We start from the raw sequence: 27,962 nt of genomic DNA, 5'->3' as shown, positions 1-27,962 counted from the left end.
ATATCGCTACTCGATCGAAGTTCGACGAAATTTCATCGAAACTCGGCCAAAATATCGGCAATCGGACCGAAAATCGGACGAAATATCGGTGTTGTGATAAATCAACCGATATGCCAAAATCTTATTGGTTACCACCCGATTTACGATAAATCGGCCGATAAATCGGTGTCTCGGCCGATTTTTTAAACAGTTTCAAGTCATTTTCTTTTATGACTGATTAAATGTTTTTTGAGGTGACTAAATTTAATTCTTAAAGATGAATTACTTGCACTTATTTTGTATTTAGCTACTTAACAATATATTTCTTGTGTGGACTTTGCAAAATTTTCTCATGATCTCCATTTCGAGTCCGTGCTACTCTAGGGGGCTATAAGGGAATTTCTTAGAGGCAGCTATATGAATTCATGATTGCAAAGATATTAAATAGTCAGAATCTACTAATGCATTCTTAGAAAAAACCAGAATTGATCTTCTATGATTGCTAACTGATTACATTAAGGTGATGGCACTTGCTTTGTACCAAATAGCCAATGCAGCAGCTTCTCCGAAATGTTCAATATCATCTGCTTCATTTCGTAGCTTGCAAAGGATGACAAAATTATCACAAAACCTTCAGATATTTCTACTATAGCTAGCTGCATATAGAAATACATCATTAATATTTGGCTATACCAAATATTTAGAGGTACAGACTTGACAGAGATATAACCAATTGATCAAGTTATCACTTAATTACCTGAGAGTGTGAACATGAGGTGAAGTTGTTGTCCGTTCCAGCACTATTATATTTCACCTGCAGTGCAATTTAATGTAGATGTTGGCACTACATCATTGATCAAAGTTTGCTCAAAACATGATTTCAGTTCTTGCATCTTGTAGTTCTTGAACTGGAGGCAGCTGACGTGTATCATGTTGAGTATGTTTCAAGCTCATCAACAAATAGCGGATGATAGATGGGCACAATCATCTTGGTAAACCCGAAGTGGCACTGATCCATCCATAAAACATGAATTTTTCAGTAAGAAAATACAATGTATAAGGGTTGTACCTCTGTATGAGAAATATCAATGAAATCTAGAAGAAAAAAATTATAGATAACATTTAGTTCTAGGGAAAAAATGTACATCCTTAAAGAGCACTAAGCTCCCAGGGTTGCGGACGCCCCTGGTCGCTCAGCATGTCTCTTTCATGGGCCCTACATGTAGTGAAGGATGTGTACGGAGAGACGGTCGTGGACGTCGGTTGGGGATTGTTTTGACCGGGGCTCGAGGTCGTCCAGGACCAGCAAGCGTAGCAGAGTCCTAGCCGCTGCCCCGGCGACCCCTTTCCTCTTTCCTACCACCCGCCCGCCCTCTCCTCCCGATGGCGGCCCTCCCACCGCCCCCTCCTCCCGATGAGAACCTCTCCTCCGAGCCGCGGCCGACTAGGACCAGGAGGAGCACCGATGGGTCATCATCCTAGATCCTCCCCTGCTGGTCATGGGCGAGCCCCCATGCCAGGGCTAGAGGAGGTGAGAAAGAAGCTGCAATTCGAGGTGAGGAAACTGGAATTTGCCCCTTCCCTTCTTCCTCCCGATCTCACTCCCTTCAGATTGATTCGAACATTGCCGTCCTCAAGATGGAAGCAACAACACTGGTGGTCTATCTCACGAAGCAATCTCACCATTTTCAGTTATTTCATCATCTCCTAAGTGTTGAACTGCAGACGGTGATTAAAATTTAGTAGCCGGTTTGCCCCATTGCTGTATTTAGCGTTATGTGCCTTCACTAAATTCCACTTGCACATACATCACCAGAGTGGAAGAAGAGGAACATCTGTAGCTGACCTTTTTTTATACGGTTCATCATTTTATTCTGAACACTTCCAGTACATGACGATGGTGCGCGCTGCCGTGCCTGTTTATTTTTTCATTAAATGGCTGGAGTTTCATCAATATATGTCAGCATGATATATGAAGCTAAATTTCCAGGAACTAATTCCTATATTTTTCATAATTGAATAATTGATTTTTACCGGTTCGCCTAGAGTTCTAGGTTTAGTCAAAGTCAAAGTTTTCTCAAAATCAAAGTATTAAAATCAAAGTTTTTTCAAATCAAATGGAGGGAGTAGTAGGGAGAGACTGGTTATATAACGTATTTGCAGTTGCTTATATGCTTCTAATTAGGACATGCTGATGGTGAATACAGATAAATATTTACAGAAAAATGAAATTGCTTAGTTGGTTGCATCAAGTAATAGCATACCTCTAACATCCAACTGTTTCATGTTTTATTTTGGAGCCACCAAGTGGTGATGATTTCGTGGCCGTCAAACGGCACGGGTGCCTTTACCAGTGCCACGCATTCAGGGATACACATCCTGGACCAAGAGAGTCGGGAGACCCTGATGCTGCGCACCGCCGTTCCAACCATTGATGATCTTATGTCTTTGTACCAGTGGTAATTATCTATCCATTTTTTTGGTAAAATCCTGTATAGACAGCTATACCCATGTTTTTTAAATTATCTGTTTGAACATTTGAAATGTTCAGATTCAAACAAAAATATTTGCAATGTTACCATGTATATTCAAAGGGAAATAGCCACTGAATTTGGTCGCAAGCAGTTGACTCTTGCACCATCCAGTGTCACCGAGCACCACACCTTCAAGGAGATTTCTAAATTATGTTGAATCGTATCTTAGCCTTTCAGCCTACCTGGATATTTCTTATTCTTTAGCCTAATCTGGTTTTATTATTGCTATTTCTAAGCATGCTCTATAACATGAGCAGATGGCAAGATGATAAACTGGTGCATAGGGATTGTCGTCGGGATAGATGCATTTAAGAACTCCGCTATCATTCTCACCTCAACATGGATTTTCTGCACCAAGAAACCTTTGTATGATTGGACAAAAAAATGGAGTACACTACTGAGGCAAAGGTATAATCTTAAAACAAATCTTGCAATTAAGGATAGCATCATTGTTTTTTTTTAGAGAGAACTTCGGCTTTTATTGATTACTGGGTATCAAAATAGAGTACATCCCAGATACACTCCGGAATTACATTAAAGGAATGTTTGAGCAAGCAGGAACTAAACCCTGTCGCCAAGGTTTTTTGATGTTATTCACCAGTGAACCGATAGTCCAACGATCCACCATTGGGGAACATATGCGCTGTATCATCGAGAGGCAGTCAGAGGCAAGGATAATAACCTTGAAGCCATGGTGGAAGGCGATAGAAAGTGCACTATGTATGGTCTGGGCTTCAGCCACTTCCGGAGAGGTGATGCAGTCGATACCTTCGTAAGCAGATAGCTTGACAACACCGGTGTGATCTTGAATGACAGCACCCCATCCCATCCGACTACCATCAGGAAATAAAGCTGCATCCACATTGACACAAACCCAACCAGCAGAAGGTAGAATCCAACATGGAGTAGGATAGGAATCACACCTGGTCGCTGTTTTGGGTTTGTAGCAATGTAACACAATATTTTTAGCATACACGCGCCTTGATCTTTTCAGTAAGCCAGAGACGCATGTTTTTTTCGAAATGGGGGTATACCCCGGCTTCTGCATCGTGGCGATGCACACAGCCTTTTATTGAAATAAACCAGATCCGAGTATTAAAGTTTACAAAACACGCAAACACCAGGGATTGATACAAGAATCAACCACCGAGCACACATACTAAGACTACATGTCTCCAGAGACGCATGTAAAAGCCCTTCGTCATTTCTGGCATCATTACGAGTTTCCCAAATATGCCAGCATGTCACTCCTCTGAATATCACTAGCTCTGTTCAAGAATTCGAACATCCATTGCTTCGTATCCCTGAAGGACTTTCTATAGAGCTTGATAGGGACATATTCTTTCATTGAGTCCCATTCTGATCAATCGAAGGGGCAGAGCAAAAAAAAAGTGTTCCACACTCTCTGATCTGCCACGAAGCACATAGGCATCTTTGGCTGGAATATGACGACATTGCAGCTGGACCCCGGTAGGCAGGCAATCATGAGCCATTCTCCATAAGACAATTTTCATTTTACCAGGACATTGAATCGACCAAAGAGACTTCCACTCTTTTGATTGTGCAACCTCATCTGAGTTACTCCCTTTGCTAGCCGTACCCGGGATGTGTAGAAGGATTCAAACCTTGCGAGGTTGTAGGCAGAGCGGACAGTATGAAGGCCAAACCGAGCATTTGGCCAGAAGCAAAGTCTTCCCTGCCATGGCGGATGATCGGTATCTGATGGATAACCTGCGCCATGTATTCAACGAAGAAAGTTCGGATAGTATCCATGTCCCATGCATTTCCTTTTGAGTTCATCAAAAAGCTTACAGGAGCATTCCCTGGTAAAACTTCCAGAGTGGAGAAAGTAACTTGGAGGCAGGCCTGGAATCCAGTTGTCGCTCATGATCTTGATCTTCTTACCGTCACCCACTCCCCAACTCATTCTTTTCAACATCATCTCTCAGCAAAACAGGATTGACCGCCGCGTAAAGGATGTAGACCTTAGTTTTCCAGCTGATAAGAAATCAGAATTAGGGAAATATTGTCTCTTCAGTACCCATGCACAGAGCGAGGTTGGTTCATTAAGCATTCTCCAACACTGTTTTCCGAGCATAGCCTGGTTGAACAGGACGAAGTCTCAAAAGCCCAACCCACCGAGAAATTTTGGCGCCAACATCCAATCCCATGAACGCCAGTGCATCTTCTTTCTCCCCTCCTCAAAACTCCACCATTGGTTAGCAATAATGGTTTTCATTTTCTGAAAAATTCCAACCGGCAAAGCAGTATAGATTACATATGAACAAAATTACCTGCCACCAAAATAGCAATGAACTTATTTCAATGAGTTATCGGATATGATCTAATTGAAAATCAACACCTTTTGATGTATATATGCCACTCAAGTTGTATTTTCTTATGACATGATGATGGATTCTAGTGTGGTGTGCTAATTGTTTGCTGGGAAATGATATTGTCTTAAGAAGTACTGCTTTAACCTAATCAAAGTCTGAGTCAATCTGTCTATGTTTTATGAATTGTGTAAAAAAGACCTTTGAAACGAAGACCATCTTGACCATTAGTTTCAAACTAAAAAGGAAAATATTTCTGACTATCTCTTTTGTGTATTATTGGCAAATGTTTGACCTGGTTTATGTGACTCTTGGAGTCTTTTGAACATTCATTACTTACTGTCAATATTCCGTAGCTGATATTGTGGTTGATGCAATCGTGAGTTTATAATAATCATCCAAATAGCACAAGACTGCAGGTCAAAGAGTGGTAAAGTTAACCCCTTAACGTTTCATAACTGAACTACTACTGTTGTTTGTCATGACCGATTTATACACTGACAACACTAAACCTGCAGGTCTTCCAGTTGGTCTATGTGCCTCGGCGGATGATCTTGCAGAGGGTCAGTAATGCTTTACAGCTTAAGATCAATTCGTCACCACAGTACGAGAATAACACCAACTTAACAGCTGCATCGACATGAACATTCGGTCTGGTATGCCCAGCGTGTTACTTATAGAGCAGGAATGCATCCAGCCTTAAGACGGATTATGATATGCCATATCCTTATGCACCTACCCTTTTTCTTTACTCACCAACAACAGACATTTTTTTTGTTTGTTTTCACAAAACTGTATATGCCTTATCCAATTTAGGCTTCGTAATAAATCCAAAATCCTACACAGGATAGGTAACCTGTTATTTTTTTGCATCCAGTCTTAGAGGTTCAGACCTCACGGATGTGAGTTTAATATCAATCTGTATGCTTGTTTGATTAAACCATGCTGTTGTTATATATGTATGTGGTTGGTGCTACCTCAAGTGACAGAAAATGTAGCTACTTGCTTGAGACTGAGGTACTGAAGCTACACATGCTACTATTGTTACTACAAACTATACAACAACTATATGTATGTGGTTGATCCAGGTCCCAAGACTGTTACTTGGTTGCGAAATTCTGTTTGAATGTGTTTTGCCCCTTTTTAACAAGATATTACGGTCTAAATTTTTATTTTCATTCAACTCATGGCATAGGTTCAGGATGGTCAGCGAACCAAAAGTAATAATATATCCGCACCGACAAAATAATAGCCCCACCACAAGACCTAAACGCATTTAGCAGATGACGGCGCGGCAGGACGCGCTAGGTCCATCTAGTTTGGTACAATCTAGATAACACCAAGTACGCAAAGGCGACAGACTTCATGCATCATAGCAAGTATTACTCTTTAGTCTCGGCAGGTGTTTCAACATCACAATACCTTAATCTAATAATGGACATGCGCCAGTGAGCCACCAATGAAGCAACATCAATATTTACAATGCAGTCGTAGATTGATGTACTCTCACTCTCACAATAGTAGATGAAAACCTTAACTAGAGAAAGGTCATAAAAGAAAACACAATCAGGAAGTGTTTCTACCTCACACCCACGCTAATTCTGAAATATTCTGTAACAGAAAACTACAACAAGGAATAAGAGTATCTTCAGAAATTATTGAAAACCATTTACATGTATGTCAATCATGCGCAATGAGCATGGCTGTGCAAACAACATAGAATGCCAAATTGCATGTGAGAGCGCACAGTTGAACAGACCGAAAGATTAAGGGGAAAAGAGAGCATCATCCTATTACAGTGTGAACAATCTTTAATCAAGGTGTAATCGTCATTCATCAAGGGTAAGGAGGTAACAACAGCGGGAGTAAGCTGAAAAAAATGAAATTAGAAAGACAAGTCAGATTTTCCATCACGCGGAATAACCAAAACAAGATTCATAGTTTGTGTAATTAGTGTTGCAAAGAGGTTGAGGACTGTAATGTAATCTAGTGCTTTCGTTGAACACCAAATTGCTGTTAAGAAGAAAAAATAGAGTTTAAGAACGTGGACATAGAAAAATAGAGCTTGCTTGCAATATATCACAGAATCTACATACCTAGACAATAAATTACACAAAAATAAGAGCAGATATAGTTGATGCAAACAACACTAAAGGGATAAATTATGAGGTGCTACATAAACAAACCCGGTAAGAGTGGCATAGATTTGCAGGTCTTCACTAATCAAACCTAAGTAGAAGTGCTTACCCCGGAAGGTAAGCTACGTCGTGTCTTGTTGTTTCCGTCCCCATCCATGGCGCACCCCACGTACAACCAATCAGCCATACTTCTGTCTCCTGAAGCAGCGGTGAGGCGCTAGGGGAAGCGCTCGTCTACGGTGGTTCCCACGAGGCCGAAAATGGTGAGGCGCAATGGTGGATGGGCCGGAGATTGAAGGCAAGGGGAAGGTGTTGGGGACGGGAGGGGCGGCGCGAGGCGAGGGGAAGGCGACAGGCACACGCGAGGGTTTCTGCGGCTCGCGGTCCTTTTTCCCCTTCCTTGCAATTTTTTTTTGGGTTCCTCTTTCCTCCCTCAGTCCGAGCCAACGGCATTGTGGCACGTGGCTACAGATGGAACATAACCTGGCTAGCGGCCAGTCCATACGCATCGGGTAACTATCGTGGAGGCCTCTGGAATAGGCCAAAGGGGGCCGCACTTGCTTGTTCTCCACTAGTGGCTGGAGCGCCTCCTCGCTGGTCAGGTGCGGCTGAATCAACAGCCCAATTGATGAGGACATCCCTACCTCACTACCACCTCCGTCATTGCCAGTTGAAGATGATCCTGCTGAAGCTCAAGTCCAATGAAGTTAGGATTGGACCTATTACAAGGGCTCGTGCGAAGCTACTTAAACAACAGGTGAACTTGTTCCTAAATGATACTTTGATTGATGAGAACTTTATACTGCCTAAGTGTTATTACTTATGTATGATCAGGTATGAAGAAGGAGCAAGCATCGCACGAGGAGGAGAGGAGCAGCTGGACATGAAGATGAACATGAAGCTGGACAAGGAATTGGACATGAAGATATTCCATGGACGCGCGAGGGAGGAGCGGGAGGCATGCGCGAGAGAGGAAGAAGAAGTCCAGGCCGGCCCAGCATCCGGTCAGACCGGCCGCCACGTCGGTGTGTCCGGTCCCTGGCCCGGTCCAACCGGACCACCCGCTGGACCCAACCCGGCGCCAACCGGACGACGCGCTGATGGCAACCGGACGGGGTACTGCAGAGCACTTCCCGCGCCCGGTCAGCATCCGGTCCCTGGCCCGGTTTGAACCGGACAATCCGGTCCCACGCCCGGTCAACCGGACTCCAGACCGGCCGAGTCTGAGTCTGTCTCTACCAGACCTATTCTAGGTCGGTTATTTTCGTACTTTTTCGACCTGAGGTCATCCTATATAAGTGCCCAGGACGCCCCCAAAGTAGGTTTAGACCACGTATAAGATAAACCCTAGTTCTTAGTTGTTTGCTATGCAAAACTATTGAATACCACTCTCCAATTCGCATCGATCTAGAGTTTTATGCTACTGAAAGTTTGTGTGTGATCTGCTGTTCCATTGGGGATTAGAAGATTGCAATTTACCGTTTCATGGTCGGCGGCTACGTGCGCAAGTGTGTGGAGTTGCGAATATCTTGCAGGGTTGAGATCTGTTGCATTGGCTACAGGAATCAATCGAGAGACTTCGACGGTGTCATACAAGTTATCTACACCATATCATCGATTCCCTCCGCTGCATCCATCACGTGTTCATCACCACCCGTCACTTACTGAGAAGATCGGGCAACCCCTTATCATCTTGGTATCATATTTCAGCGTTTTCTCGATAAGCCATCCACAATCCACCCCCTAGTTGAGTTGTGAGTGTTTCCTATACAGAAAAAGCCATAAAAAGTTAGGGTTAGGGTTTACCATAGCCTTAGATTGCACTAATTTCGAGTTTTAGTTGCTTTTCGTAGTTGTTTTTGCGTATCTTTATCTTTCATCTAGTAGAATTGTTAGGGTTTGTGTTTTCTCTATCATCTAGTTTACCATATTGTGTCAGTTTTTGTTAGTCCGAGTCCACATAGCGTAAAGTGTGCTTGTTCCCAACCATAGACACAGCCTATCGGTATAAGTGACTAGGAACTTCCCCAGAAGAGACTAGTTTTACCGCTCGACGGGCTGCTCGTTAGGGTTTTGGTGCGTTGCATATCTTGTTGGTCGTGTTATCAAGGAGTTGTATCATAAAAGTCAAAAAAAAGGAGAAAATAGAAAAGAAGCAAAAAGAGCTACATAGTTGTGTGTGTTATACAAAAAGAAAAATCCAAAAATAAAAGTGAAGTGCTAGTTGAATCAAGTGAAGGCCTAAGTTTTCTTTACTGCACCTGTAGTTGAGCAATCTTGTGCCTGTCTCGTTGAGCTTTGCTAGCGTCTCTCGAGTGCATTGCAACCTTTCATCCATGTATTTGCATTGCCACATTTATCGCCTTGTGTGAGTATCTTTGGTTGTCTACGGTCAGCGCTAGAGCTTGTTATTGGTGCAAATAGGTAGCCTACCTACAACCCCACATATATCCTGCTTGGTCGTGTGATTGTTCTTATACCCTTGATATTCGCTTCGCTACATCCGTGCACTAGTCCGTCAATCCAAGTTGGTAAGCAATACTAATTCACTTTGGAGCGGTAAGATTTACCTTTCTTATCAGTTTTGAGTGAGTTGTGAGAGTACCACCAAAGATTTTTGTTTAGTGCACTAACCTACTAATCATGTCTTCTTCTGAGTTTGACGTGATGCAGAAAAAGGATCCATCCTCACCGGTTACTTGGATGGAATATGAGGCACTTCGTGATCATCTACAACGTGAAATCCATGTTGTTACGGATACATTTGACAAGGATATTCAGGGTGTCAACTTGAAGGTCGATGAGGCTACTACGGCTATTAACACCGTTCAAACATCGATGACGACTCTTCACGCATCTATACAATAATTGACTCAAGCCGTCGGTGAGATCCGTACAATGGTACAACAACCACCACAGCCACAACAACCGCTTGATGAAGATGGCATCGTCCAAGGTGACAATGTAGAAGTTGCTGCTGCTCAGGGCGTTGGGCGTGGTCTTGGTCTTGGTCGTGGTCTTCCACGTGGCGTCAATCGCGGTTTTGCTGAAATTGGAGCCCGCCGTGTTCCTCCACAGCCGCTAGACGATGGTTTTGGTAAGCCCAAGTTCTCAATTCCCAGATTTGAAGGTACTACGGATGTTGAAGAATATCTCACATGGGAGCTGAAAATTGAGAGATTATGGAGACTACATGACTATACTGAAGATAGGAAGATCAAGCTTGCTTCCTCTGAATTTGATGGCTATGCATTGCGTTGGTGGGATGGACTTGTTCGTGCTTGAGAGGATGATGGTGAGCTGCCTATTATCACATGGCGTAATATGAAGGCGGCAATGCGAGCTCGTTTTGTTCCTACCAATTACGTGCGTTCCGTCTTTGATAAGTTGACCCAATTGAAGCGAAGTGTTATGACTGTTGATGCTTACTACATGGAGATGGAGATGCCTATGCAGCGTGTCTGTGTCCGTGAGTCCTTGGAGATGACACTACAACGTTTTCTCAATGGTCTCAAGTTTAATATCAAAGGCATTGTGCATCATCACAGCTACACTACCATGAATGAGCTACTACATAAGGCAAGAGAAGCTGAATCACAGTTGGCTGAAGAAATGCAACAAAGGGGCCGTGCTACGGGAGCTGGGCGCTTCACGCCTCGTGCGCCTCCACCTACGGCGCCGGCGCCATCGACGCGCTCCGGTCCTTACTCTACTCCGCCTAGCAAACCGGTCTCCAATGTGTCTAACGCAAAGAAGTCTGAATCTGCTGCAAGTATGAGTGGTTCTAGCATGCCTACTGCGCGCAACCGTGATATGCTTTGTCATACATGTGGTGGCAAGGGTCACTTCAAGAAGGATTGTCCTAACCGCAAAGTTATGATCATTAATGAGGACAATGAATATGAAACTAGAGACGATGCTGATCTGGATGCTCCAGAAGATGATGATTATGACAGCGATAGTTTTGATGCTTATCCTTCGGAAGCTCAAACTATAGTTGTGTCACAGCGTGTTCTCAGTGTGCAGCCTAGTGCATCTACGCAGCGCTGCAATTTGTTCCAAACAAAGGCACTTGTTGGTCCTGATAAAGCTTCCAAGGTTATTATTGATGGTGGAAGTTGTCGCAGTTTAGCAAGCAAAGAGTTATGTGCTAAGCTGAAACTGAAGTATCTACTGCACCCGCATCCATATTATATTCAGCGGTTGAGCAATAATGGTGAGATGAAGGTGAGCCACATGGTGCGTGTTGATTTTGAGATTGGACCGTATAAGGATTCCATTGACTTTGATGTGGTTCCTATGATGGTGTGTCACCTACTATTGGGTCGGCCATGGCTCTATGACCGTTCTGTGCAACACAATGGCCGCGCCAATACATATCACTTGGAGTTCAAGGGCAAGAAAATTAACTTACAGCCTATGTCACCACAAAAGATTGTCAATGAGTCTCGTCAGAAGATTGAAGTAAACTTGGAGGATGCACCTCTAGATAGGCGAGAGAATTGTAATGCCGTGAGTGATATAACGAAAAGTGAGAGAGTGAATTCCTTAGTGCTTTTAGCCACCAAAGAAGACATGAGAGAATTTAGTGAGGATCCTACAACCATGCCTCTTGTGCTTATGTACAGGGGTACGGTTTTGGTTTCTAACGACATGACCCCTCTTCCTCTTGGTGTTTCTAATATTTTGCAGGAATTCGGTGACGTGTTTCCGGAGGAGGTGCCCGCAGGACTGCCACCATTGCGTGGTATTGAGCATCAAATTGACTTGATCCCCGGCGCCTCGCTGCCCAATAGGGCGCCATATAGAACAAATCCCGAAGAGACGAAGGAGATACAGAAGCAAGTACAAGCGGTACTCGACAAAGGTTATATCCGCATAAGCCTTAGTCCTTGTGCTGTTCCTGTTATTCTATTTCCTAAGAAAGATGGTACATGGCGTATGTGCGTAGATTGTAGAGCGATAAACAACATTACTATTCGATATCGTCATCCTATTCCCCGTTTAGAGGATATGCTAGATGAATTGAGTGCTGCTGTTGTTTTCTCTAAAATTGATTTGCGTAGTGGTTATCATCAAATTAGGATGAAAGAAGGGGATGAGTGGAAAACAACCTTTAAAACAAAATTTTGTTTATATGAGTGGTTAGTAGTGCCTTTTGGTTTAACTAATGCACCTAGCACTTTCATGAGTCTGATGAACCATGTTTTGCGTGATTTTATTGGTAAGTTTGTGGTTGTGTACTTTGATGATATATTAATCTACAGCCGCAATGAATCTGATCATACTATTCATATTCGACATGTTTTGCAAGTGTTGCGTGATAATAAACTCTATGGTAATCTTGAGAAGTGCACATTTTGCAAAGATAAGGTCACATTTCTGGGTTATGTTGTCTCTAAGCATGGAGTAGAAGTGGATGTGTCTAACATTGAAGCTATTCAAAATTGGCCTACTCCCATGAATGTGAGTCAAGTAAGGAGTTTTCATGGTCTAGCTGGGTTTTATAGAAGATTTGTGCCCAACTTTAGTACTATTGCTGCACCTTTTAATGACTTGACTAAAAAGGGTGTTGTCTTTGAGTGGGGCGCAGCCCAAAATCATGCTTTTGATGAACTTAAAAGATTGTTAACTTCTGCACCGTTAGTTGCACTTCCTGATTTCAATAAGCAATTTGAGATTGAATGTGATGCTAGTGGTATTGGAATTGGTGGTGTGTTGATGCAAGAGGGTCGCCCAATTGCATATTTTTCTGAGAAACTTTCACGGTGCTAAGTTGAACTATCCTATATGATAAAGAATTGTATGCTTTAATTAGAGTTCTTGAGGTTTGGCAACATTACTTGTGGCCAAAAGAATTTATCATACATTCTGATCATGAAGCTTTGAAATATCTGAAAGCCCAATCTACTTTGCATAAGCGTCTTGCTAAGTGGGTTGAGTTCATTGAGTCTTTTCCATGCATTATTAAGCATAAGAAGGGAAAAGATAATATTGTTGCTGATGCTCTATCTAGGAAGAATATGCTATTAACTCAACTTGATGTTAAAATTCCTGGATTAGAGATACTATATGTGATTTATATGCCACTGATCATGATTTCGCTGAACCATATCGCTTGTGTGCTATTGGTAAAGCATGGGAAAAATGTCACATACATGATGGGTTCTTGTTTAGAGCTAACAAACTATGTGTTCCAGAATCGTCTGTGCGTTTGCTCTTATTGCAGGAATCACATGCTGGAGGTTTGATGGGTCACTTTGGGCGTGAGAAGACGCTACTCATGCTAGCTGACCACTTTTATTGGCCAAAGATGAGGCGGGACGTGGACAGGTATGTGAAGAGATGCATTACTTTCAACAAGTCCAAGTTCAAGCATAAGCCTCAAAGTTTGTATACTCCTTTACCGACACCTACTACACCATGGGAAGATATAAGTATGGATTTTGTGTTGGGTTTGCCTGCTTGTGACGGTAAAGCACACGTCCGTTGGGAACCCCAAGAGGAAGGTGTGATGCGTACAGCAGCAAGTTTTCCCTCAGTAAGAAACCAAGGTTATCGAACCAGTAGGAGATGAAGGCCACATGAAGGTTGTTGGTGAAGGAGTGTAGTGCGGCGCAACACCAGGGATTCCGGCGCCAACGTGGAACCTGCACAACACAATCAAAATACTTTGCCCAACATAACAGTGAGGTTGTTGATACGCGTAAAGCACACGTCCGTTGGGAACCCCAAGTGGAAGGTATGATGCGTATAGAAGCAAGTTTCCCTCAGTAAGAAACCAAGGTTTATCGAACCAGTAAGAGCCAAGAAGCACGTTGAAGGTTGTTGGTGGCGAAATGTAATGCGGCGCAACACCAGGGATTTCGGCGCCAACGTGGAACCTGCACAACACAACCAAAGTACTTTGCCCCAACGTAACAGTGAGGTTGTCAATCTCACCGTCTTGCTGTGAACAAAGGATTAACCGTATTGTGTGGAAAATGATTGTTTGCGAAGAACGAGTAAAGAACAAGTATTGCAGTAGATTGTATTTCGGATGTAAAGAATAGACCGGGGTCCACAGTTCACTAGTGGTGTCTCTCCCATAAGATAAATAGCATGTTGGGTGAACGAATTACGGTTGGGCAATTGACAAATAAAGAAGGCATAACAATGCACATACATATATCATGATGAGTACTATGAGATTTAATCGGGGCATTACGACAAAGTACATAGACCGCCATCCGGCATGCATCTATGCCTAAAAAGTCCACTTTCGAGGTTATCATCCGAACCCCTTCCGGTATTAAGTTGCAAGCAACGGACAATTGCATTAAGTATGGTGCGTAATGTAATCAACACAAATATCCTTAGACAAAGCATTGATGTTTTATCCCTAGTGGAAACAGACACATCCACAACCTTAGAACTTTACATCACTCGTCCCGCAGTTTAATGGAGGCATGAACCCACTATCGAGCATAAATACTCCCTCTTGGAGTCACAAGTATCAACTTGGCCGGAGCCTCTACTACCAACGGAGAGCATGCAAGAACATAAACAACTCATATATGATAGATTGATAATCAACTTGACATAGTATTCAATATCCATCGGATCCCAACAAACACAACATGTAGGATTACAAATAAACGATATTGATCATGATAGGCAGCTCACAAGATCGAACATGATAGCACAATTAGGAGAAGACGACCATCTAGCTACTGCTATGGACCCATGGTCCGGGGGTGAACTACTCACACATCGATCCGGAGGCGATCATGGCGATGAAGAGTCCTCCGGGAGATGATTCCCCTCTCCGGCGAGGGTGCCGGAGGCGATCTCCTGAATCCCCGAGATGGGATTGGCGGCGGCTGCGTCTCTGGAAGGTTTTTCGTATCGTGGCTCTCGGTACTGGGGGTTTCGCGACGAAGACTATATGTAGGCGGAAGGGTAGGTCAGGGGGCGTCACGAGGGCCCCACACAACAGGCCGGCGTGGCCAGGGCTTGGGCCGCGCCGCCCTATTGTGGCGCCACCTCGTGGCCCCACTTCGTTTCCTCTTCGGACTTCTGGAAGCTTCGTGAAAAAATAGGCCCCTGGGCGTTGATTTCGTCCAATTCCGAGAATATTTCCTTACTAGGATTTCTGAAACCAAAAACAGCAGAAAACAGCAGCTGGCTCTTCGGCATCTCGTCAATAGGTTAGTGCCGGAAAATGCATAATAATGACATATAATGTGTATAAAACATGTGAGTATCATCATAAAAGTAGCATGGAACATAAGAAATTATAGATACGTTTGGGTCCTTTGGGACGTATCAAGCATCCCCAAGCTTAGTTCCTACTCGCCCTCGAGTAGGTAAACGATAACAAAGATAATTTCTGAAGTGACATGCTATCATAATCTTGATCAATACTATTGTAAAGCACATGAGATGAATGCAGCGATTCGAAGCAATGATGAAGACAATGAGTAAACAATTGAATCATATAGCAAAGACTTTTCATGAATAGTACTTTCAAGACAAGCATCAATAAGTCTTGCATAAGAGTTAACTCATAAGCAATAAATTCTTAGTAGAAAGCTTTGAAACAACACAAAGGAAGATATAAGTTTCAGCGGTTGCTTTCAACTTCAACATGTATATCTCATGGATAATTGTCAACACAAAGTAATATAACAAGTGCAATTGGTAAACATGTAAGAATCAATGCACACAGTTTACACAAGTGTTTGCTTCTGGGATAGAAAGAATAGGTAAACTGACTCAACAATAAAGTAGAAGAATGGCCCTTCGCAGAGGGAAGCATGGATTACTATTTTTGTGCTAGAGCTTTTCATTTTGAAAACATAGAAACAATTTTGTCAACGGTAGTAATAAAGCATATGAGTTATGTATAAGACATCCTATAAGTTGCAAGCCTCATGCATAGTATACTAATAGTGCTCGCACCTTGTCCTAATTAGCTTGGATTAACACTGATTATCATTGCATGACATATGTTTCCACCAAGTGTCACAAAGGGGTACCTCTATGCCGCATGTACAAGGGTCTAAGGAGAAGGTTCGCATTGGATTTCTCGCTTTTGATCATTCTCAACTTAGACACCCATACCGGGACAACATAGACAACAGATAATGGACTCCTCTTTTAATGCTTAAGCATTCAACAACAGAATAATATTCTCATAAGAGATTGAGGTTTTATGTCCAAACTGAAACTTCCACCATGATTCATGGCTTTAGTTAGCGGCCCAATGTTCTTCTCTAACAATATGCATACTCAAACCATTTGATCATGAAAATCGCCCTTACTTCGGACAAGACGAACATGCATAGCAACTCACATGATATTCAACAAAGGTAAAAGTTGATGGCGTCCCCAGAAACATGGTTATCGCTCAACAAGCAACTTATTAAGAAATAAGACACATAAGTACATATTCTTCACCACAATAGTTTTTAAGGCTATTTGTCCCATGAGCTATATATTGTAAAGGCAAAGAATGAAATTTTAAAGGTAGCACTCAAGTAATGTACTTTGGAATAGCGGAGAAATACCATGGGGTAGGTAGGTATGGTGGACACAAATGGCATGGATTTGGCTCAAGGATTTGGATGCACGAGAAGAATCCCTCTCAATACAAGGCTAGGCTAGCAAGGTTGTTTGAAGCAAACTCAAGTATGAAATGGTGCAGCAAGACTCACATATAAACATATTGTAAGCATTATAAGACTTTACATCGTCTCCTTGTTGTTCAAACACCTTAACCAGAAAATATCTAGACTTAGAGAGACCAATCATGCAAACCAAATTTTAACAAGCTCTATGTAGTTCTTCATTAATAGGTACAAGGTACATGATGCAAGAGCTTAAACATGATCTATATGAGCACAACAATTGCCAAGTATCACATTATTCAAGACATTATACCATTTACCACATGCGGCATTTTCTGTTTCCAACCATATATCAATGAATGAGGTAGTTCAACCTTCGCAATGAACATTAAGAATAAAGCTAAGAACACATGTGTTCATACGAAACAGCAGAGCGTAATATATCCAATATAAAGAATGCTAGGATCCAATTTTATTCAAACAAAACAAAAACTAAAGCAAACAGACGCTCCAAGCAAAGCACATAAGATGTGATTGAATAAAAATATAGTTTCACTAGAGGAACCTGATAATGTTGTCGATGAAGAAGGGGATGCCTTGGGCATCCCCAAGCTTAGATGCTTGAGTCTTCTTGAGATATGCAGGGATGAACCACGGGGGCATCCCCAAGCTTAGACTTTTCACTCTTCTTGGTCATATTGTATCATCCTCCTCTCTTGACCCTTGAAAACTTCCTCCACACCAAACTCGAAACAAACTCATTAGAGGGTTAGTGCATAATTGAAAATTCACATATTCAGAGGTGACATAACCATTCTTAACACTTCTGGACATTGCACAAAGCTACTGAAAGTTAATGGAACAAAGAAATCCATCGAACATAGCAAAACAGGCAATGCGAAATAAAAGGCAAAATCTGTCAAAACAGAACAGTCCGTAAAGACGAATTTTACAGGGGCACTTAACTTGCTCAGATGAAAATGCTCAAACTGAATGAAAGTTGCGTACATATCTGAGGATCACGCACGTAAATTTGCAGATTTTTCTGAGTTACCTACAGAGAATTCTGCCCCGATTCGTGACAGCAAGAAATCTGTTTCTGCGCAGTAATCCAAATCTAGTATTGACTTTACTATCAAAGACTTTACTTGGCACAACAATGCAATAAAATAAAGATAAGGAGAGGTTGCTACAGTATTAACAACTTCCAAGACTCAAATATAAAACAAAAGTGTTGTAGTAAAAACATGGGTTGTCTCGGGAGTGGTGTTTTGAAACATGGGAGCATATGCTCTCCCTATATTTTGAATTGCATCTTGCACACATTTTGAATTTCAAAAAAATTGAAACAAAAAATTCGCACGTACATCTTCACGTGCCATGCGCTCACAAAGTCGTTTCATAAACAATCAACTTATCATGTGACGTGTGTGAAAAAGAACAAAATTCAGTGCTTAAAATAAAGCTTTTCACAGGATAAATTTTCTCTTTTTTACATAGACCATAAAAAATATCGGTTTTTCGTGAAACTTGACGAACACATATATATCATGGAGATGTACCTGTAGAATTTTTTGTCAATTTTCGTTGACAGTTCGAAATATGATTTTTTGGTAGAGCGAGCATACGCACCCGGGAGCCGAGTTGAATTTCCGGGTTGTCTCCCATAAGCGCTTTTCTTTAACGCCTTTCAGCTAGGCGCAGAAAGTGTGAATCAAGTATTATCAAGAGATGAAGCATCGACATCATAATTTGTTCTAATGATAGAATCATAAGGTAACTTCATTCTCTTTCTAGGGAAGTGTTCCATACCTTTCTTGAGAGGAAATTGATATTTAATATTACCTTCCTTCATGTCAATAGTAGCACCAACAGTTCGAAGAAAAGGTCTTCCCAATATAATGGGACAAGATGCATTGCATTCAATATCCAAGACAACAAAATCAACGGGGACAAGGTTATTGTTAACCATAATACGAACATTATCAATCCTACCCAAAGGTTTCTTTTTAGCATTATCAGCAAGATTAACATCCAAATAACAATTTTTCAATGGTGGCAAGTCAAGCATACCATAGATTTTCTTAGGCATAACATAAATACTTGCACCAAGATCACATAGAGCATTACAATCAAAATCATTGACCCTCATCTTAATGATGGGCTCCCAACCATCTTCTAACTTCCTAGGAATAGAAGTTTCAAGTTTTAGTTTCTCTTCTCTAGCTTTTATGAGAGCATTTGTAATATGTTTTGTAAAGGCCAAATTTACGACACTAGCATTAGGACTTCTAGCAAGTTTTTGTAAGAACTTTATAACTTCATAGATGTGACAATCATCAAAATCTAAACCATTATGATCTACAGCAATGGGATCATTGTCCCCAATGTTGGAAAAAAATTCAGTAGTTTTATCACAAGCAGTTTCAGCAGTTTTAGCAATTTCAGGCAGTTTTGTACGCTTTGCACTAGGAGTAGAAACATTGTCAACACCAATTATTTTACCATTGATAGTAGGAGGTGTAGCAACATGTAAAGCATTATCATTACTAGTGGTGGTAATAGTCCAAACTTTAGCTACATTATTCTCTTTAGCTAGTTTTTCATTTTCTTCTCTTTCCAACCTAGCATGCAATTCAGCCATCAATCTTATATTTTTATTAATTCTAACTTGGATGGCATTTGCTGTAGTAACAATCTTATTTTCAATATCCTCAGGTTTAGCAGCCATTTTATTAATTAAGGAGGATTGTGACGCAGACATGTATGAGATTCGGTTTTCAGCATTTGAAATCTTAGTTTGCAAACCTGAAATCTCCATATTCAAATTTTCAAGTTGATTTCCTATATTTTTCAACAAGGTAGATTGTTCATTCATAGTTTTAGTAAACAATTGATTTTGCTCATATTGTGATTGCATAAAGCTCTTAGTGGATCTTTCAATTTCTAGCATCTTTTCCTCATATCTACCATAAGAATTACCATAATCATTACCATTAGCAGAAGGATATGGCCTATAGTTGTTACCGAATTATTCCTATAAGCATTGTTGTTGAAATTATTATTTTTAATGAAATTCACATCAACATTCTCTTCTTGAGCAACCAATGAAGCTAAAGGAACATTATTTGGATCAACATTAGATCTACCATTCACAAGCATAGACATAATCACATCAATCTTATCACTCAAGGAGGAGGTTTCTTCAACGGAATTTACCTTCTTACCTTGTGGAGCTCTTTCCGTGTGCCATTCGGAGTAATTGACCATCATATCATCAAGAAGCTTTGTAGCCGCCCCCAAAGTGATGGACATAAAGGTACCTCCAGCAGCTGAATCCAATAGGTTCCGCGAAGAAAAATTCAGATCCTGCATAAAAGGTTTGGATGATCATCCAAGTAGTCGGTCCATGGGTTGGGCAATTCTTTACCAAAGATTTCATTCTCTCCCATGCTTGAGCAACATGTTCATTATCTAATTGCTTAAAATTCATTATGCTACTTCTCAAAGATATAATTTTAGCAGGAGGATAATATCTACCAATAAAAGCATCCTTACATTTAGTCCATGAATCAATACTATTCTTAGGCAAAGATAGCAACCAATCTTTACCTCTTCCTCTTAAGGAGAAAGAAAACAATTTTAATTTTATAATATCACCATCTACATCCTTATACTTTTGCATTTCACATAGTTCAACAAAATTATTAAGATGGGCAGCAGCATCATCAGAACTAACACCTGAAAATTGCTCTCTCATAACAAGATTCAGTAAAGCAGGTTTAATTTCAAAGAATTCTGTTGTAGTAGCAGGTGGAGCAATAGGTGTGCATAGGAAATCATTATTATTAGTGTTTGTGAAGTCACACAACTTAGTATTTTCAGGAGTATTCATTTTAGCAGTAGTAAATAAAGCAAACTAGATAAAGTAAATGCAAGTAACAATTTTTTTTTGTGTTTTTGATATAGAGAACAAGACAGTAAATAAAGTAAAGCTAGTAACTATTTTTTGTGTTTTGTCTTAAGTGCATCAAACAAAGTAGTAAATAAAATAAAGTAAAGCAAGACAAAAACAAAGTAAAGAGATTGGAAGTGGAGACTCCCCTTGCAGCGTGTCTTGATCTCCCCGGCAACGGCGCCAGAAATTTATCTGCTGGCGTGCAATTGACGTGGGAGATAGAAATCTTTGTGGTTTAACTTTTCTTCAGGTCCCCGGCAACGGCGCCAGAAATTTAGCTTGATACGCGTAAAGCACACGTCCGTTGAGAACCCCAAGTGGAAGGTATGATGCGTATAGAAGCAAGTTTCCCTCAGTAAGAAACCAAGGTTTATCGAACCAGTAGGAGCCAAGAAGCACGTTGAAGGTTGTTGGTGAAGAAATGTAATGCGGCGCAACACCAGGGATTTCGGCGCCAACGTGGAACCTGCACAACACAACCGAAGTACTTTGCCCCAACGTAACAGTGAGGTTGTCAATCTCACCGGCTTGCTGTGAACAAAGGATTAACCGTATTTTGTGGAAAATGATTGTTTGCGAAGAACAGTAAAGAACAAGTATTGCAGTAGATTGTATTTTAGATGTAAAGAATAGACCGGGGTCCACAGTTCACTAGCGGTGTCTCTCCCATAAGATAAATAGCATGTTGGGAATTACAGTTGGGCAATTGACAAATAAAGAAGGCATAACAATGCACATACATATATCATGATGAGTACTATGAGATTTAATCAGGGCATTACGACAAAGTACATAGACCGCCATCCAGCATGCATCTATGCCTAAAAAGTCCACTTTCGAGGTTATCATCCGAACCCCTTCCGGTATTAAGTTGCAAGCAACAGGACAATTGCATTAAGTATGGTGTGTAATGTAATCAACACAAACATCCTTAGACAAAGCATCGCTGTTTTATCCCTAGTGGCAACAGCACATCCACAACCTTAGAACTTTCTGTCACTGTCCCAGATTCAATGGAGGCATGAACCCACTATCGAGCATAAATACTTCCTCTTGGAGTCACAAGTATCAACTTGGCCAGAGCCTCTACTAGCAACGGAAAGCATGCAAGAACATAAATAACACATATATGATAGATCGATAATCAACTTGACATAGTATTTAATATTCATCGGATCCCAACAAACACAACATGTAGGATTACAAATAGATGATCCTGATCATGATAGGCAGCTCACAAGATCTAAACATGATAGCACAAGAGGAGAAGACGACCATCTAGCTACTGCTATGGACCCATGGTCCAGGGGTGAACTACTCACACATCGGTCCGGAGGCGGGCATGGTGATGTAGAGCCCTCCGGTGATGATTCCCCTCTCCGGCAGGGTGCCGGAGGCGATCTCCAGAATCCCCCGAGATGGGATTGGCGGCGGCGTCTCAGTAACTTTTCTCGTATCGTGGCTCTCTGGGTTTTCGCGACGGAAGGAATAAATAGGCGAAGGGGTAGAGTCGGGGGGCGCCCGAGGGGCCCACCCCATATGGCGGCGCGGCCAGGGGTGGGGCCGCGCCCCCCTATGGTGTGGCCGCCTCGCGTCCCCTCTTCGTCTCCTCTTCGGTGTTCTGGAAGGCTCCGTGGAAAATACGACCGTGGGCTTTTGTTTCGTCCAATTCCGAGAATATTTCCTGTGTAGGATTTCTGAAACCAAAAACAGCAGAAAACAGGAACTAGCGCTTCGGCATCTTGTTAATAGGTTAGTGCTGGAAAATGCATCAAAATGATGTAAAGTGTATATAAAACATGTGAGTATTGTCATAAAACTAGCATGGGACATAAGAAATTATAGATACGTTTGAGACGTATCAAGCATCCCCAAGCTTAGTTCCTACTCGCCCTCGAGTAGGTAAACGATAACAAGGATAATTTCTGAAGTGACATGCTACTATCATAATCTTGATCAATACTATTGTAAAGCATATGAGATGAATGAAGTGATTCGAAGCAATGGTATATAGTTTTTCTAACAAAAAGATAATGACTAAACAACCGAATCATATAGCAAAAACTTTTCATGAATAGTATTTTCAAAACAAGTATCAAAAAGACTTACATAAGAGTTAACTCATAAAGCAATAGATTCTTAATAGAAGGTTTTGAAGCAACACAAAGGATGATTAAGTTTCAGCAATTGCTTTCAACTTGTAACATGTATATCTCATGGATAATTGTCAACATAAAGTAATATAACAAGTGCAAATAAGTAAACATGTAAGAATCAATGCACACAGTTGACACAAGTGTTTTCTTCTAAGATAGAAAGAAGTAGGTAAACTGACTCAACATAAAGTAAAAGAAAGGTCCTTCGCGAGAGGAAGCATGGATTACTCATGTGCTAGAGCTTTTTATTTTGAAAATCATGGAAACAATTTTGTCAACGGTAGTAATAATTCATATGTGTTATGCATAAAACCTCCTATAAGTTGCAAGCCTCATGCAACGAATACCAATAGTGCTCGCACCTTGTCCTAATTAGCTCGGACTTCCATGGATTATCATTGCATTACATATGTTTCAACCAAGTGTCACAAAGGGGTACCTCTATGCCACCTGTACAAAGGTCCAAGGAGATAAATCGCATTTGATTTCTCGATTTTGATAGATCTCAACTTGAAGACATCCATACCGGGACAACATAGAAAACAGATAATGGACTCCTCTTTAATGCTTTAAGCATTCAACAACAGATAATATTCTCATAAGAGATTGAGGATTAATGTCCAAGCTGAAACTTCCACCATGATAAATGGCTTTGGTTGGCGGCCCAATGTTCTTCTCTAACAATATGCATACTCAAACCATTTAATCATGAGAAATCTCCCTTACTTCAGACAAGACGAACATGCATAGCAACTCACATGATATTCAACAAAGGTGTAAAAAGTTGATGGCGTCCCCAGAAACATGGTTACCGCTCAACAAGAAACTTATAAGAACTAAGATACATAGCAAGATATTCATTACCACAATAGTTTTTAGGCTACTTTCCCATGAGCTATGTATTGCAAGGACAAGGAATGAAATTTTAAAGGTAGCACGCAAGTAATTTACTTGGAATGGCAGAAAAATACCACATATAGGTAGTTATGGTGGACACAAATGGCATGGGTTTTGGCTCAAGGTTTTGGATGCACGAGAAGCATTTCCTCTCAGTACAAGGCTTTGGCTAGCAAGGTTGTTTGAAGCAAACACAAGTATGAACCGGTACAGCAAAACTTACATCAGAACATATTGCTAGCATTATAAGAATATACACTGTCTTCCTTGTCGTTCAAACACTTTTACCAGAAAATATCTAGACTTTAGAGAGACCAATCATGCAAACCAAATTTCAACAAGCTCTACAGTAGTTCTCCACTAATAGGTTTAAACTACATGATGCAAAAGCTTAAACATGATCTACTTGAGAGCTCAAAACAATTGCCAAGTATCAAATTATTCAAGATAATATATCATTTACCACATGAAGCATTTTCTGTTTCCAACCAAATAGCAATCAACGAAGCGGCTTTCAGCTTCGCCATGAACATTAAAGTAAAGCTAAGAACACCAGTGTTCAATATGAAAAAGCGGAGCGTGTCTTTCTCCAACACAAGGAGTGCTAGGATCCGATTTTATTCAAACATAAACAAAAATAAAAATAAACAGACGCTCCAAGTAAAGCACATAAGATGTGACGGAATAAAAATATAGTTTCACTAGAGGTGACCTGATAAATTGTTGATGAAGAAGGGGATGCCTTGGGCATCCCCAAGCTTAGATGCTTGAGTCTTCTTGAAATATGCAGGGATGGACCACGGGGGCATCCCCAAGCTTAGACTTTTCACTCTTATTGATCATATCGTATCATCCTCCTCTCTTGACCCTTGAAAACTTCCTCCACACCAGACTCAAAACAATCTCATTAGAGGGTTAGTGCATAATCAAAAATTCACATGTTCAGAGAGGACACAATCATTCTTAACACTTCGGACATTACCCAAGGATGCTGAAAGTTAATGGAACAAAGAAATCCACTCAACACGAGTAAAAGAAGCAATGCGAAATAAAAGGCAGAATCTGTTAAAACGAACGATGCAGTAAAGACGAATTTTTTCGAGGCACTTAACAGGCTCGGATGAAAAAGCTCAAATTGAACGAAAGTTGCGTACATATCTGAGGATCACGCATGAATTGTTTCAGCATTTTACGAGTTTCCTACGGAGAGATCTACTCAAATTCGTGACGAGGTAAAAATCTGTTTCTGCGCAGGAATCCAAATCTAGTATCAACTTTACTATCAAAGACTTTACTTGGCACAACAATGAAACAAACATGATAAGGAGAGGTTGCTACAGTAGTAACAACTTCCAAGACACAACAAAACAGTAGTAAAATAAAAACAACATGGGTTATCTCCCAAGAAGTGCTTTTCTTTAACGCCTTTCAGCTAGGCGCAGAAAGTGCAAATCAAGTAACATCAAGAGAAGAAGCATCAACATCATAATTTTCCTTAAAAACACAACTTGTCGCAGAGGGTACCTTAGATGCTCCATTATCTAAATTTCCCATAGTGGTACTAAGGGTTTTATCAATTTTAGGCTTATAATAATTCTTTGGCTTAGGCACCTTAGAGACATACATGAATATTTGCTCCTTTCCCACATAAGCTTTCTCCTTAAACTTAAGAGAAGAAAAAGTTGAACCCAAGGTTCCCATAGCTTCTTCAAGTTCACCAATCCTATGGGTTTGATTATCATGGATAGCACAAGTTTCTAAGATAGCAATTCTTTCATTAATTCCTCCTAGGGATTTATCAAGTTTATCAGTATTATCAAGTAATATTCCCAATTTAGTCTCAACACTTGGAAGATTTTTCTCTATGGCTTCCAACTTTTTCATGACATCCTCAAGAGAGATTTCAATTTTAGCTTCATTAACAGGTGGTATTCCAACTAGACTCTCAATGATGCAACTAGCTTCTAAAGCGGGAGTACCTAGGAAATTACCCCCTGAAAGAGTATCAAGAACATACCTATTCCAGCTAGATATACCAACATAAAAGTTCCTAAGGAGGATAATAGTGGAGTGTTTCTTAGTGCACCTATGATGGGCATCACTAATTCTATTCCAAGCATCTTTAAAACTTTCTCCCCCTTGTTGCTTAAAAGAACGAACTTCAACTTCAGGATTACTCATGTTAGTAATAATAAAAATAAATAAAGCAAAACCGAATTTAATTAAGTAAAACACGTAACTAATTTTCTGTGTGTTTTTGATATAAAGAGAGCAAACAAGACATAAAATAAATTAAAGTAAAGCAAGACAATAAACAAAGTAAAGAGATTGGATGTGAGAGACTCCCCTTGCAGCGTGTCTTGATCTCCCCGGCAACGGCGCCAGAAAAAGAGTTGCTTGTGACGGTAAAGCACACGTCCATTGGGAACCCCAAGAGGAAGGTGTGATGCGTACAGCAGCAAGTTTTCCCTCAGTAAGAAACCAAGGTTATCGAACCAGTAGGAGATGAAGGCCACGTAAAGGTTGTTGGTGAAGGAGTGTAGTGCGGCGCAACACCAGGGATTCCGGCGCCAACGTGGAACCTGCACAACACAATAAAAATACTTTGCCCCAACTTAACAGTGAGGTTGTCAATCTCACCGGCTTGATGTAAACAAAGGATTAAACGTATGGTGTGGAGAATGATATTTGTTTGCAAAGAACAACAGAGAACAATGATTGCAGTAGATTGTATTTCAGATGTAAAGAATGGACCGGGGTCCACAGTTCACTAGTGGTGTCTCTCCAATAAGATAAATAGCATGTTGGGTGAACAAATTACGGTTGGGCAATTGACAAATAGAGATGCATATACATATCATGAGGACTACTATGAGATTTACTTAGGGCATTACGACAAAGAACATAGACCGCTATCCGGCATGCATCTATGCCTAAAAAGTCCACCTTCGGGTTAGCATCCGCACCCCTTCCGAGTATTAAGTTGCAAACAACGAGACAATTGCATTAAGTACTGCGCGTAATGTAATCAACACAAATATCCTTAGACAAAGCATTGATGTTTTATCCCTAGTGGCAACAACACATCCACAACCTTAGAACTTTACATCACTTGTCCCCGATTCAATGGAGGCATGAACCCACTATTGAGCATAAATACTCCCTCTTGGAGTCACAAGTATCAACTTGGCCAGAGCCTCTACTAGCAACGGAGAGCATGCAAGAACATAAATAACACATATATGATAGATCGATAATCAACTTGACATAGTATTCAATATTCATCGGATCCCAACAAACGCAACATGTAGCATTACAAATAGATGATCCTGATCATGATAGGCAGCTCACAAGATCTAAACATGATAGCACAAGAGGAGAAGACAACCATCTAGCTACTGCTATGGACCCATAGTCCAAGGATGAACTACTCACGCATCGGTCCGGAGGGGGCATGGTGATGTAGAGCCCTCCGGTGATGATTCCCCTCTCCGGCAGGGTGCCGGAGGCGATCTCCAGAATCCCCCGAGATGGGATTGGCGGCGGCGGCGTCTCAGTAACTTTTCTCGTATCGTGGCTCTCTGTCATAGGGTTTTTGCGACGGAAGGAATAAATAGGCGAAGGGGCACAGTCGGGGGGCGCCCGAGGGGCCCACCCAATATGGCGGCGCGGCCAGGGGTGAGGCCGCGCCCCCTGATACGTCTCCGACGTATCGATAATTTCTTATGTTCCATGCCACATTATTGATGATATCTACATGTTTTATGCATACTTTATGTCATATTTATGCATTTTCCGGCACTAACCTATTAACAAGATGCCGAAGAGCCAGTTGTTGTTTTCTGCTGTTTTTGGTTTCAGAAATCCTACAAAGGAAATATTCTCGAAATTGGACGAAATCAACGCCCAGGGGCCTATTTTTACACGAAGCTTCCAGAAGACCGAAGGAGTCACGAAGTGGGGCCACGAGGCGCCGCCACAGCAGGGCAGCGCGGCCAGCAAGGGTCCCGCGCCGCCCTGTTGTGTGGGGCCCCCGTGGCGCCTCTTGACCTGCCCTTCCGCCTACTTAAAGCCTCCGTCGCGAAACCCCCAGTACCGAGAGCCACGATACGGAAAACCTTACGGAGACGCCGCCGCCGCCAATCCCATCTCGGTGGATTCTGGAGATCGCCTCCGGCACCCTGCCGGAGAGGGGAATCATCTCCCGGAGGACTCTTCACCGCCATGATCGCCTCCGGAGTGATGAGTGAGTAGTTCACCCCTGGACTATGGGTCCATAGCAGTAGCTAGATGGTCGTCTTCTCCTTATGTGCTTCATTGTTGGATCTTGTGAGCTGCCTAACATGATCAAGATCA

General features: G+C 41.5%; 1 long non-coding RNA gene across 3 annotated transcripts; it reads left to right on the top strand.

The window, feature by feature from the left end:
* The first annotated feature begins 1,323 nt into the window (after positions 1–1,323).
* On the top strand, positions 1,324–5,828 carry LOC124702876. 3 transcript variants are annotated; one of them, XR_007002748.1, is made up of 4 exons: positions 1,334–1,534; positions 2,280–2,438; positions 2,771–2,921; positions 5,365–5,828. It is a non-coding gene; the product is annotated as an uncharacterized LOC124702876 (long non-coding RNA). The 3 variants fall into 3 exon arrangements; XR_007002747.1 differs by having other exon boundaries at positions 1,324–2,438; positions 5,203–5,828; XR_007002746.1 differs by having other exon boundaries at positions 1,353–2,438.
* Positions 5,829–27,962: the final 22,134 nt, after the last annotated feature.

Source organism: Lolium rigidum, chromosome 3 (genome assembly GCF_022539505.1).
Source record: "Lolium rigidum isolate FL_2022 chromosome 3, APGP_CSIRO_Lrig_0.1, whole genome shotgun sequence".
Classification (NCBI taxonomy): Eukaryota; Viridiplantae; Streptophyta; class Magnoliopsida; order Poales; family Poaceae; genus Lolium; species Lolium rigidum.
This window is presented reverse-complemented; position numbering and strand designations above follow the sequence as displayed.